This window comes from Canis lupus, chromosome X (assembly GCF_003254725.2).
Source record: "Canis lupus dingo isolate Sandy chromosome X, ASM325472v2, whole genome shotgun sequence".
Lineage (NCBI taxonomy): Eukaryota > Metazoa > Chordata > Mammalia > Carnivora > Canidae > Canis > Canis lupus.
In genome coordinates this window covers 36,709,495-36,722,318 of record NC_064281.1, presented here as the reverse complement: position 1 = coordinate 36,722,318, position 12,824 = coordinate 36,709,495, and the positions used below count along the sequence as shown (strand labels likewise).

General features: G+C 38.8%; 1 long non-coding RNA gene across 1 annotated transcript in view; it reads right to left on the bottom strand.

The window, feature by feature from the left end:
• Positions 1-12,824, bottom strand: part of LOC112673166 (uncharacterized) — a 127,730-nt gene that overhangs the window by 99,765 nt on the left and 15,141 nt on the right. Inside the window, exon 2 of the long non-coding RNA XR_003144695.3 lies at positions 9,578-9,647. This is a non-coding gene — a long non-coding RNA (uncharacterized LOC112673166). The remainder of the gene's footprint in view (positions 1-9,577; positions 9,648-12,824) is intronic.

The window sequence follows — 12,824 nt, the reverse complement described above, 5'->3', positions numbered from 1 at the left end:
AACTAGATCTTCCAATATGATATTGGAGCGGTGAGAGAAGACATCCTTGCATTGCTCCTGATCTCAGAGGAGAGGTCTCCTTACCATCAGATCTTATTTTAGCTGTAGATTTTTTGGTAAATGTGCCTTATCAGGTTGAGAAAGTTCCCCTCTATTTCTGGTTTGCTGAAGGTTTTTTATCATGTTAAATTCTTGTCCTGCATCAATTGATAAAAATATATGATTTTTCTTCTTTAGTCTGTTGATACGATGGATTGCATTTACTGATTTTCAAATGTTGAATCAGCCTTACATAACTGGAATAAATCCCACTTGGCTATGGTACATGATTCTTTTTATACATTGATGGATTCACATCGCTAGTATTTTGTTGAGCATTTTTGCATTTCTGTTCACGAGAGATATCAATCTGCTGTTTTTCTTTCTTGCAGTGTCTTTATCTGGTTTTGATATTAGGACAATGTTAGCCTCAGAATACATTAGGAAGTGCTCCCTCCACTTCTATTTCCTGGAAGAGATTGTAGAGAATTGGTGTCATTTAATGTCAAATGTTTTTCTTACATCACTTGGTAAAATCATATGACTTTTCTTCTTTAGTCTGTTAATGTGATGGATACATTAACTGATTTTCAAATGTTGAATGAGCTTTGCATAACAGGAATACATCCCACTTGGCTATGGTATGTGATTCTTTTTACACACTGATGGATTAAAATTGCCAGTATATTGTTGAGGGTTTTTGCATGTTTGTTCATGAAAGATATCAGTCTATAGTTTTTATTTCTTGTAATGTCTTTATCTGGTTTTAGTATGAGGGCAATGCTGGCCTGATAGGATGATTTAAGAAGTATTCCTTCCTTTTCTCTCTCTTGGAAAGATTGTATAGATTGGTATCATTTTTTCCTTACATACTTGATGGAATTCACCAGTAAAATAATCTGGGCCTGGTGCTTTCTTTTCAAAGGTTATTATTTGTTGGTTCAATATCTTTAATAGGTATAAGGCTACTTAGATTATTTATTTCTCCTTCTGTGAGTTTTAGTAGTTTGTGTCTTTTAAGGAATTGATTCATTTCATCTAAATTAAGAAATATGTGGGCATAGAGCTGTTTGTAGTATCTATTATTCTTCTGATGTCCATGAGATCAGATCAGTAATGAGTCTCTTTTATTTCCAATTTTGGCAATTTGTGCCTTTCTCTTTTTTTTCTTGGTTAGAGTATGGCTATAGTTTTATCAGTGTCATTGATCTTTATAAAGAACTAGGTTTAAGAGTGATACAAGTGCCTTAAATCAGAGTATTTCCAATTCTTTCCTCCCATTTTGGTAACATTTCTGTCATTCATTAACTTCACTTCAGATTTCATTTCATTTATTCATGTGTTTTGATCACTCAATACATTATTATTGTTACTACCTCAGTTATCTTTTAAATCAATTAGGAATAAAAATTAAAGATTTTATTGTAATTTCAGTTACTTATTCTCCATTGCTCTTCCTTTCTTTATGTACGTTCAAGTTCCTGACCTATGTTATTTTCCTTCTGCCTGAAGAACTTTTAACATTCCTCAGGCAGTAAGTTAGCTGGCAATAAATGCTCTCAGTTTTTGTTTGTCTGAGAAAGTTTTTATTTCTTCTTCACATTTAAAAGATAATTTCTTTGAATATAGAGTTCAAGATCGGGGAATTTTGTTTACCTTCAGCAATTTAAATATTTCACTCCACTCTCTTCTGGTTTGCATGGTTTCTGATGAGAAGGCCACTGTAATTCTTATCCTTGTTTCTGTTTAGGTAAAGGATTTCCCCTCCTCCCATCCCAACTTTTCTGGATTTTTTGAAGATTCTTTGTTTTTGTTTTTCTGCAGTTTGAATGTGATATGCCTGGGTATGGGTTTATTTTTTATTTTTCATTTGGTTGGGAGGTTGGTATTTTTTCCTGCTGATGTTTTCTGAGTTTTCTTGATCTGTGGTTTGCTATCTGTCTTAGTTTTGAAAAGCTCTCGGCCATTATTTCTTCAAATTATTCTTCTGCTCCAGTCTCTTCTTCTTGTATTCCAATTACATGTATGTTACACTTTTTAACATTGTCCTATAATTCTTTTCTGTTTTTCCCCATTCTTTATTCTCTTTGCATTTTAGTTAGAGAAGGTTCTATTAACCTATTTTCAACCTCATTGAATCTTTCCTCTGCCATGTCAGATCAGAGATACTTTTTATTTGTTACAATGCTTTTTATTTTCAGCATTTCCATTTGATTATTTCTAGAGTTTCCATATCTATACGTAACATCACCCATCTGTTCTTGTATGTTGCATACTTTTCCCATTAAAGTCTTTACATATTAATCATTGTTACTTTAAACTTCCTGTCTGATAATCCTGACAACTGTGTCATTTCTGACTCTGGTTGTGAAGATTGCTTTATTTCTTCAGACTGTGTTTTATCTGCCCTTAGGCATGCCTTGGAATTTGTTGTTGAACACCAGACATTATATTGGGTAATAGTAATTGAGGTAAAGTGGTCTTCAATGTGAGGACTAATGTTAATCTGGCTACGAGTTAGGCATTATGTGCCAAGGACTTCAAAATCCTCTAATGTCCTTCCCAAAGACAAAACAAGGACACTTCCCAAAGTATTCCTTCTCAGAGAAAGTCTATCTTTCCCTGCTTTCAGCTATAATTTAACATTATTATACTGGAAACTTGTTGGTGTGGTGGTAAGTATGTGGGAGGTAAGTTATCTAATTTCTGCCTAAATCTAAGGGTTATTATGGTCCTGTGTCTCATATCTATAGTCTTCCCAAATATTTCTCCAGTGGCATAGCTGTTTTTTCACTGCCCCCTACTCCTTTACTGGCTGAAGCATGCACAATCTATTTCCTTGAAGCCCTGACCATTGTGGTCTATGCACCCCTTCCCCACTAGGTGATCCAGAAGGACTAGAGGGACCTGGCTGATGTGGGAGGAATGAGGCTCAGGAATTGTCTTGTCCCCTGGAAGGTCTTTGTTATGGAGAAGACCCTGAAACTATTTTGCAATGATTACTCTTCTTCTTCCCTTGTCAAACCAAGAGGGGAATCTTTCTCCAATCTTCACCAGGAGAATCTAGTGGGATCCTAGAGGTAAATCCCACAAAACTGAGGGGCCTTTTAAGACTACAGCCCAAGGATTTTCTTACTCTCTTGCTAGTTCACACTCAAGCTTCCAGCAACTCATCAAAATTACTATCTAAATGTTCCTGAAAGTTTACATCTCTAGAGGCTTCTACCCCAGGTTAATAGATCTCAGTTGTGACTATGTGGATGCACCTGTCTGTACGGACTTCGGAGCGATGGTTTGCCCGGAAACTCAGTTCCCTAGTGAAGCTGAGAAAAGTTGTTGATTTTCAGTTTGTATAGATTTTTCTTTTCATAAGGATAGGAGAGAGGACTTCCAAGCTCTTTACATGTCAGAGCTGAAACCAGGTTCTGTCCAGCACTGAATTTTAATTAAATACCATGACTAAAGGATGTCGAGTATTATGTTTCTAAGAGAGGCATTGGCAAGTGACATTTGTTGAGTGCCTAAAAATTTATATATCTTGTTAATTTGATCAACAAATAATTGTTGAGTGCCTGCTATGTGTCAGGTAATATTCTAGGAGATGAGGCCCCCTCAGGGAACAAAACAAAATCCCTGCCCCCATGAAATTTCCATTCTAGTCAGTGAGAGACAGAAGAAAATGATAAGTGCTAGAAAGTAAAAGTAAAAATGGGTAAGGGTGATAGAGAATAATTGGATGGAGGTTAGGGAATGCCATTTTAAAGAAGATTGGTTGATTTGCATGTGTAAGGCCCTGGGTTTGATCCCTGGCATATCCACTACACCTTTATAAAGACAATGCCCCCTTACCAAAAAATTGAAAAGGCTCTCTGATAAAATAAAATTTGAAAAGATACCCAAAGAAAGTGAAGTAGTACTCCGATAGGATATCTGAAGAAGTATTTAGGGAACATGAAGAAGGCCAGTATGGCTGGAGTGAAGTGATGAGAGACAGTCACAGGAGAGGAAGCAGTGGGAAGCCTCATTATGTGCAGCCTCGTCAGCCACGGTAAGGATTTGAGCTTGCACTCTGCATAAGATTGGAAACCACTGGAAAATTTTCAAACAGAAGAAGGACATGAATTCACATATTTTAAGAGGATCACTCTGGCTGCTGCATTGAAAACAGACTGTTGTGGGGTGGGAAAATCAAGACAGAAGTTCCAGAGACTGTTGAGGATACCATGGGAATAATCCAAGCAAGACGTGATGGTAGCTTTCAGGTAATGAAATGTCATCAGACTCTGGAATTATTTTGAAGGTAGACCCAATAGGATTGTCGATGGATTGGTTATGTTATTTAACCTTTATAACAGTCCTTAGGAAAATAAGGGTAATACAATTCATGAGAAATTAGGAAACTGATCCTCAAGGAGATCTTACTTAGTCCCTAAGCTAATGAGTGACAAATAAAAATTTAAAGGCAAATCTGTCAGGCTCCAAATCCCTAAATCTGACCCTCCCGTTCCCAACCTCTTAGTTACAAGGGATCTTCACTTCATTCCACGAAGAAGAAACCAAAGAGCTTAAGGGTCATTCTTTAGGTGCTACAATTTGCTAGGGGCAGAATTGAGACAAAAGACACTGTCTGGTGACACCTGAATCGGTCACTCTCTGCTCTTTCATGCTGCCCTTTCATCTAATAAGTGGGGAATAAACAGTCAAGGATTGCAAGTAATTGCCAATTAAACCTAAGTTCACAATAAGATAGCTTTATTACAAGATCCACTGCATATGGGTCATCTTTGAGGAGGCATCATAAGACGGGAGTGATATTTATCACTGCACCCTGAACACTGCCCATATTTTTCATCATTAACAAAGTGATGCAAAAAAAAAAAAAAAAAAAAAAAACAAAGTGATGCAATGACTACAGGAAGCCTTTTTAAAAACCAAAGGAAAAAAGGAAACAAACAAACAAAATCCAGGAATCAACCAGTCCTAGTTGCCTAAGAAACATGCCAGGACTGGCACAATGATTGATGTGCACGTATTTTCGTAAGATTCTTTGGGGACTTCTGTGGCAGTGGTAATAGGACCTAAAGTGTGGCATCGCCTAGTGTAAGAAACAGCATCATTTTGTTCATCTTAATTGGCCATTTTCCCCTAGAAAAGATATTCCTGGGGAGATAAAGGAATCCCTGGCAATAAGTTGGGGGTTTTTGCATTTGTAAAAAACTTTTCTTCAGGGGTACCTGAGGGGCTGAGTCGGTTAAGTGTCCAATTCTTGGTTTTGGCTCAGGTCGTGATCTCGGGGTCATGAGATCCAGCCCCATGTCGGGCTCCCCGCTCAGTGTGGAGTCTGCTTAAGACTTTCTCTCTTCCTCTCCCTCTGCCCCTTCCCCTACTCTTTCTCTCCAAAATAAATAAATAAATCTTTTTCAGAAAATGCTTTTTTTCATCTAGTAATGACTATTGGTCCTTCAAATTCAACTCGATCTGCTGTTTATTAAGTCCTTACTACCTGCCAGAAATTGGGATAAGGGATTTATGCATTTTTTTAAGGCTTTATTTACTTATTCATGAAAGACACAGAGAGGCAGAGACATAGGCAGAGGGATAAGCAGGCTCTCGCGGAGAGCCTGATGCAGGACTCGATCCCAGGACTCCGGGATCAGACCTGAGCCAAAGGCAAACACCCAACCACTGAGCCACCCAGGTGTCCCAGATTTATGCATTGTTTATTTAAATCTTCAAAACAACTTTAAGAGGCAGGTATCATTATCTCCATTTTACAGAAGAAGTGATGAAGGTTATTAGGTTGTATGCCTTCTTTTGGCTCACAGAGAACCCAAGGTTGGCCTCTACACCTTCACTCTCACAAGCCAATTAGGGATTACAGTGCTGTGATACCTCTCTTCCACTAAGCGTCGAATGCCTTAAGGGCAGAAACCCTTCTTTCTCTCTTCTTCAGTACTTCAACATATCCTGAGAAGTAACACAGACCTTTCCCCCAAATATGTAACTTAATTCCATTTATTCGTCATAATAGCCCAATGAGATACTTTTGTAATAGTCTCCTATCTACCCCATTGGTGAGGGAATGATTCCTACACTAGAGTAATGGGCATGGCTGAGTACATGGCACCCAACACTGCACAGATGAGATTGATAGCAGTCTACTAGTCACATACACTCACAGCCCAGAGGAAGAAGACACCATGCCATGCGGGGCCATATGGGGACTGCATTTGAGAACATCTGAGTGATGTTCTCAAATGAGTGAGCCATCAGGTGCTATAGGAGGCAGGCTTTGTAGTATCAAGAGAATGGGATACCATCTGGTTCCTGCAAAAGAATGTGATTGGCTTGTTTCTATAATATCATGGGCTGGCAAGAACTGAAATCCACTCCTGAGAGATAAGCAAGAACTGTGCGTGGTCCCTATGATATGTTTGCCTAGGGAACCTTATCCATCAGAGCAGAGTAGGGAGGGAATTCGTGGTTAGGCTGTCCCAAGCTCTCCCAATTTTACCAGATATCAAGACAATGCATAACATCGAGCCTTAATTGTAGGCCTTACACCACAAATATGCATCACTATCTCCATTTTATAAATTTCTAATTTGAATTAAATTTACAAATGGGGAAATGGAGTTCAGGATGCCTACAGCATGGACAAAGTCCCATAGCCACTGAGAGGCTGAAGTTAAACTCTGGTCTCTCTGATCTCAAAGTAATATTTCACTTATAAAAGGTTAATAGAATATTTTCCATTTCTTTTTTTTTAAGATCTTATTTATTTATTTATTCATGAGAGACACACAGAGAGTGAGAGAGACAGAGACATAGGCAGAGGGAGAAGCAGGCTCCATGCAGGGAGCCCGATGTGGGACTGGATCCCGGGACTCCAGGATCACGCCCTGAGCCAAAGGCAGATGCTGAACTACTGAGCCACCCAGGCGTCCCGTATTTTCCATTTCTAACCAACATTTCAATGTGACTTCTGGGAAGGATGAGAGTGGAAAGGAAAGAATACACCATTTTCTGGCTTAAATCCATGTACAAGAGAGCATTTCTCCCCCACATGCCTGAGTCACCAGCATTTGCTTGAAAGGAATGACCACAAATGCTTTGCATCAGGAGGTGGAGATCGCCATTGTTGGCTCATGCCAAGGCACCTGCCTGCTTGCCTATTTAGACCATTTAGTTTTGATTCGGCTCAGGCTAGCCCAGTCTCAGAATAAATGCAGGAACAGCTTAGATAAATTAACAGGAAGCTCTTAATATGCATATTTGTGTTCTTGTGTGTTTGGACTGTCACTTATCCATCATAACTTGTTCCCTTCGGCTTTGAATATTTTAATAGTTGTTCTTCTTATATTTTTATTTACTTACATGCCAAGCTCTCCCAGCCCAGTTACGATCTTCATGTTTGAAAGCAGAAGGACCCAGCGATACCCAACCCTGTAGCTTGCTTTCATGTACAAAGGGCAGGGCTTGCCATAAGGAGTTTGATCCTACCAACTAACATAAAGATGAACTTCATGCTAACTCCTGAAGGAAAAAAAAAGTACATACATGTATTTTCATTTTCATTTTGCTATGACTTTTATAAATCACTTAAAATTAATTTTTGAGCAATGTCAAGCCAGCAGTGAAGTTTCTCTAAAGCATTTTTTCCAAATTGCTTCTTTTATACAAAACTGTAGAAATAGACTTTTCAGTTTAGGAGATCTTTTCTTGAGGAAAGCTATCTTCAGTAAAATTCAGAATGTGGTTGGTGCTCACGAGGAGCTTTAGTGATCTCTCTGCAGCCCAGCGTGTTCCTCAGCAAACCCAGACTTCCCAGGTTCTTTGAGATGATTCTATGCTGGATGCTGCCTCCCACTGACAAAGCTCATTAGGGATTGATGTGTAAATTCAGAGTGCAAATTTAATTTGCAGTGAGAAATGAAATTTCGAGCTGGACTGAAGAGTCGTATTGGTAGAACCAACATTGGTTCAACAAATATTTATTAAGCGCTGTAGTAGCCTGAATAATGGCACCCAAAGATAATAGGCCACAACCCCTGGAACCTGTAAATGTTACTTTATTCGGTAAAAGGGTCTTTACAGATGAAGTTAAAGAGCTTGAGATGGGGATACCACCCAGGTAGGCTGTAAATGCAACACAAGTCTCCACATAAGAGAGAGCCGGAGGGAGATTTGACTATATACAGAGGAGAAGGCTGTGTAAGGATGGAGCAGAGGGGGACTTGAAGATAGTGGACTTTCCCCAGGAGGAACGCAGTCCTGATTTCATGCACACCTTGACGTTGGCCCCAGATACCAATTTCAGACTTCTGGCCTCCAGAACTCTGAGTAAATCAATTTCTGCTGTTTTAAGACACCAAGGTTGTAACAATTTGTTACAGCAGTTATAGGAAACTAATACAGGCCACCAGGTGCGTACCAATTGTGTACATGTGAGGAATATAGTGGTAACCAAAACTACGTGGCTTCCATCTCCACAAAGCGTCAGAGCAGCTGGTGAGAAGGTATATGATTTGATGACATCAGGTCTCAAGAACCTTCTGTATTCCTGCCACAGTGGAAACCTATAACCTGCAGGCAGACTGGTGCTCCTGTCAGCTGGAAGGGCATTTTTTTCCTTTCTCGTTCATCTTCACCAACTGCTTTATATATATATTATATTTTAATATAATGTAAGATATATTTATAAAATTAAGGAAACATTTTTAACTAAATATATTTAGTATACATCTGTATATTTTGCTTGTTTATCTCTCACAGAGTACCCTGCTTTATACCTCCTTACCAAGTTCTTGAGTACCACCTCACGTGGTTACATCTTTCACATGCTATTTAAGATTATAATGCTTGCAAGGAACAAAATCGCAGATGTTGAGCATTTGAAGAGGAATACTTTTGACATTCTCTGATGCTTTGGGATGAGACCTTCCATTTGGCAAAGGTATTGTGACCTGGACAAATGTTCTGGTCAGGTAATTGCCTACAGCATCCCTTTGCCCATACAACAAACTATCAGGTATGGCGTACTGCCCTGTGAATTACCATAAACTTCTGTACTCTGATTTTCAAGGTGCCTTGTGAGTTATCATATCTAAGATGAACTGGCTATATTACAGTTAACAAGTAGAATGTTTGGCTTGCAATCAATTGATAAAGTCTTGTTACCCGGGTCTAAGAAATGCCACCCTCCTTTGCCTCCAATTGGCTTCAAGAATGCAATTCAGATCAGATCGTCTCCCCCAACATGGACACAAGGTAATTTGTCATTCAGCCTCACAAACAGAAAATATGACCCAAAGTTTGTCCTCCACTGTCACTCTCCAACTTTGGAGGCTCAAGGACAAAGGGAACAAGCAGCCGTTTGCAACAGTGCTCTTCCAAGCCCACAGCGAGCTCACTTCCCTGTGAGCCTGGGAAAGGAACAAATACCATATTTCTCTCAACTGGCTTCCTGCCTCCAGCATTTTCTGTCTTCCACCACCAGTCCACACTTGCTACTCAGAAATGAGGTTTATTCACTTACCTCTTTAACTTCCTGGAGGATTTGTGAGGTTTTCCATGGACTTCAAGTACTTTTGTTGGAGTCAGTAGGCCTGGAGAGAGAAAATTGGCTTCAGTGCCAAGGTAACAAGAATGGAGTTTGCCTGTTCGGCTTTTCTGCTTTCATAGGCTTTGAAAAAGTGTGGACCAACGAGAATCTTCTTTGGATCATGAAATTATAAAAATTTTAAATATGTTTTCTGATTACAAAGCAATAATGTAATCACTGCACACAACAGAATATAAATGAGAGGGAGTATAATGAAGAAAATAAGACCACCTGAAAAACTTATCACTCCAAAATAACCGGTGTTGGCGTTGAATATGGATATGTTTCTTAATGAAATTATGATCATTCTCCGCACACAGTTTGGCATCCTGCTTTTTATCACTTTACATGAAACCATATTTTTCCATGTCATTATATATTCATCATAAACATGACTTTCCAAGGCTGCAAATATTCTTCCATAATGTATTTGACCATTTTACAATCATTTGACATTTCCATAATTTCCAATTTCTCATTGTTAAAAGTAACACTTTGAAGGAAAAGCCTTGCATATAAATTCTTTGTGAACATCTATAATTATTTCAGCAGGATAAACACAGTAATTGTGAAATTACTAAGTGAAAGAGTATGCAGACTTTTTAGTTTTATTAAAGTATAACATATATCCAGAAAAGTACACAAATCATATGTGGATTGCTTGATGAATTTTTAGCAAGTGAACACATTGGTAGAACCAATACTCAGATCAAAAAAATATTACCAGCATCCCAGAAGCCATCCTCCCAGTTTCTGAACACCCCAAAGGTGACCACTATACTGACTTTTCACACAATAAATGAGTGTTGCCAGTTTTTTTTTTTTAGCATCATATAAGAAGAATAGTTCATATGGCATGCATTCTTTTCTATCTGGGCCCTGTCACTCAACAGGATGTCGTTGGTGCACTTCATCTATGTCCTTGGGTATAGTAATAATTTCTTCATTCTGTTTGCTAGATGGTATTCCATTGTGTGAACATACCACCCCTCATTACCCATTCTACCGTTGATGGGCATTTGAGTACTTTTTCGATTTAGGGCTATTATGAACAGTGCTGCTATGAACATTCTAGTACATGTCTTTTGTTGAACATATGTACACATTTCTGTTGGATATGTACCTAGGAATGGAATTGCTAGATCATAAAAGACGGCATATGTTCAGCTTCAGTAGATACTGTCAGTCTTTCCAAAGAAGTTGTAGAATATGCACATTTTAAGTCTCTTGATGAAAACTGCCATTCACAAAGATTCTCTGCCCTTACGGTCTCTCAGTAGCATATGAGACTCCAAGTGGAACCTTTCCTAACAGTATTACACATTTTTAAAAAACCTTTGCCACTTAGGTAGATCAAAAAGCGATTTCTTGCTATTGTTTAATTTGTATTTCTTTGATTGCTCTTGATACTCAACATTCTACAAAAGAAGAAAAACAAATAACCAGTAAACATATGAAAAAAATGTTCACATCATTCCCAAACTATTTATTAGAGTGGGCTTTTTTTTCTTGTTGTTTTGAAAGTCTTTGCTTTATAGTGACAAAATCATAAAAGATTCTTAAATGGTAACTTCGCATACACACACGTACTCAAATGAACACAAGAGTACATTTTATAAGTCTCTCATACTTTCTAATTTTTAAACTTTTCTTACTAGGCAAATTTATTCCATATACAGTATGCTCAAGGATATATGCTGCACACCAGCATATCATTGGATATGAAATTCAATGGTGGATGTGAAATCATTCAAGATGTACAGACTCTGCCCTCAAGTGGCTTATAGTTCATTGGCTATGTAAGACCCCCAGGTGGATATCGCCGTTGTAGAGCAGCAAGCTGGGCAAATCACATGGGCAATGAGAAAGTAACAGGCTTAAGACCTTCTTCACCAGTTGAAGCTGAAGCAGGAGCACAGGCTAAACTGGCCCTAAGGACTGGAGGAGGTCCAGGGGACCTGAAGTTCAGGCCACAAATATGTATAAAACAAGAGGAGAAATCAAGAAGTCTAGGCTGATTCTTACCTAGAGAATGGTGAGCTCGAAAGAAGATGGGAAAGCCACTCTAAGAGAGTTACCGTTTCAAAAGATTTCATTGGCACCAAGCTGTTCCTCCATTTTCAGCCTTGCATGCCCTCTGGAAGAAATCCCTCCATTGGGCTCAGAATGCCAGGTGAGGCTGGGGGGAATTAGTGTGGTAAACCTCGTAAGCCACAGGTAAGCTGCATGCATACAAAGCTAGGAAACCTTTGTTGTTGAGAGACCTAAGCAAGTAAAGGGGAAGGATAATGCTGGAGGCAAAGTGAGTCAGTCTCAAATGTTCTCATACTTGAAAGGTGAAGAAAAATAAGGCAAGGGCAAACAAAATGGAATTGCGGCTCTGTTTAGAGATTCTGAGGAAGGTTTATTTTGAGTTGCTTTCTGTAACAGAGAGAGAAACAACTGGGGATGGTGTGGGTAGCAGAGACACAGTCCCTGAGGATGGCCAGGGGAACTCACACGTATGGTAGTCCTCCCTTATTCAAGGTTTCAGCCACCTGTGGTCAATCCTGATTGGGAAGTGGATGATCCTTCCGATGAATCATGAAAAGGTCAATAGTAGCCTAACGTTAGCCCACAATTCCTGTGACATTCACCTCGCTTCATGTCAACACATTAGCATTTTATTATCTCCCATCATCACAAGAAGAAGGATGAATACAGTACAATGAGATATTTTGAGACAGAGAGAGAGCATTCACATCCCATTTATTACAATACATTGTTATAATTGTTCTACTTTATTATTGTTGCCATTAATTTCTTACTGTGTCTAGTTTATAAATTAAACTTTATCACAGGTGTGATAAAGGAAAAAACATAATACATAATAGAATTTGGGTCTATCCGCAGTTTCAGGCATCCACCCGGGGTCTTGGAACTTATCTCCCCACAGATAAGTGAGAACTACTGCATACTGGCAAAACAAAACAAAACCAAGATTTTGGTTATACTTTAAATTATCTTAAAAGCATTAGGGAATGCTCAAGGCTTTCCTTCCATTTAGCATATATGTATACCTTACGTACATTGTGTAGCCATATCTGTTGTCTTGTGTTTTCCTCATTCTACCCAATGCCTACCCTCCTTCCCCAGCAATCTGCTCTACACACACACACACACACACACACACACACACAGG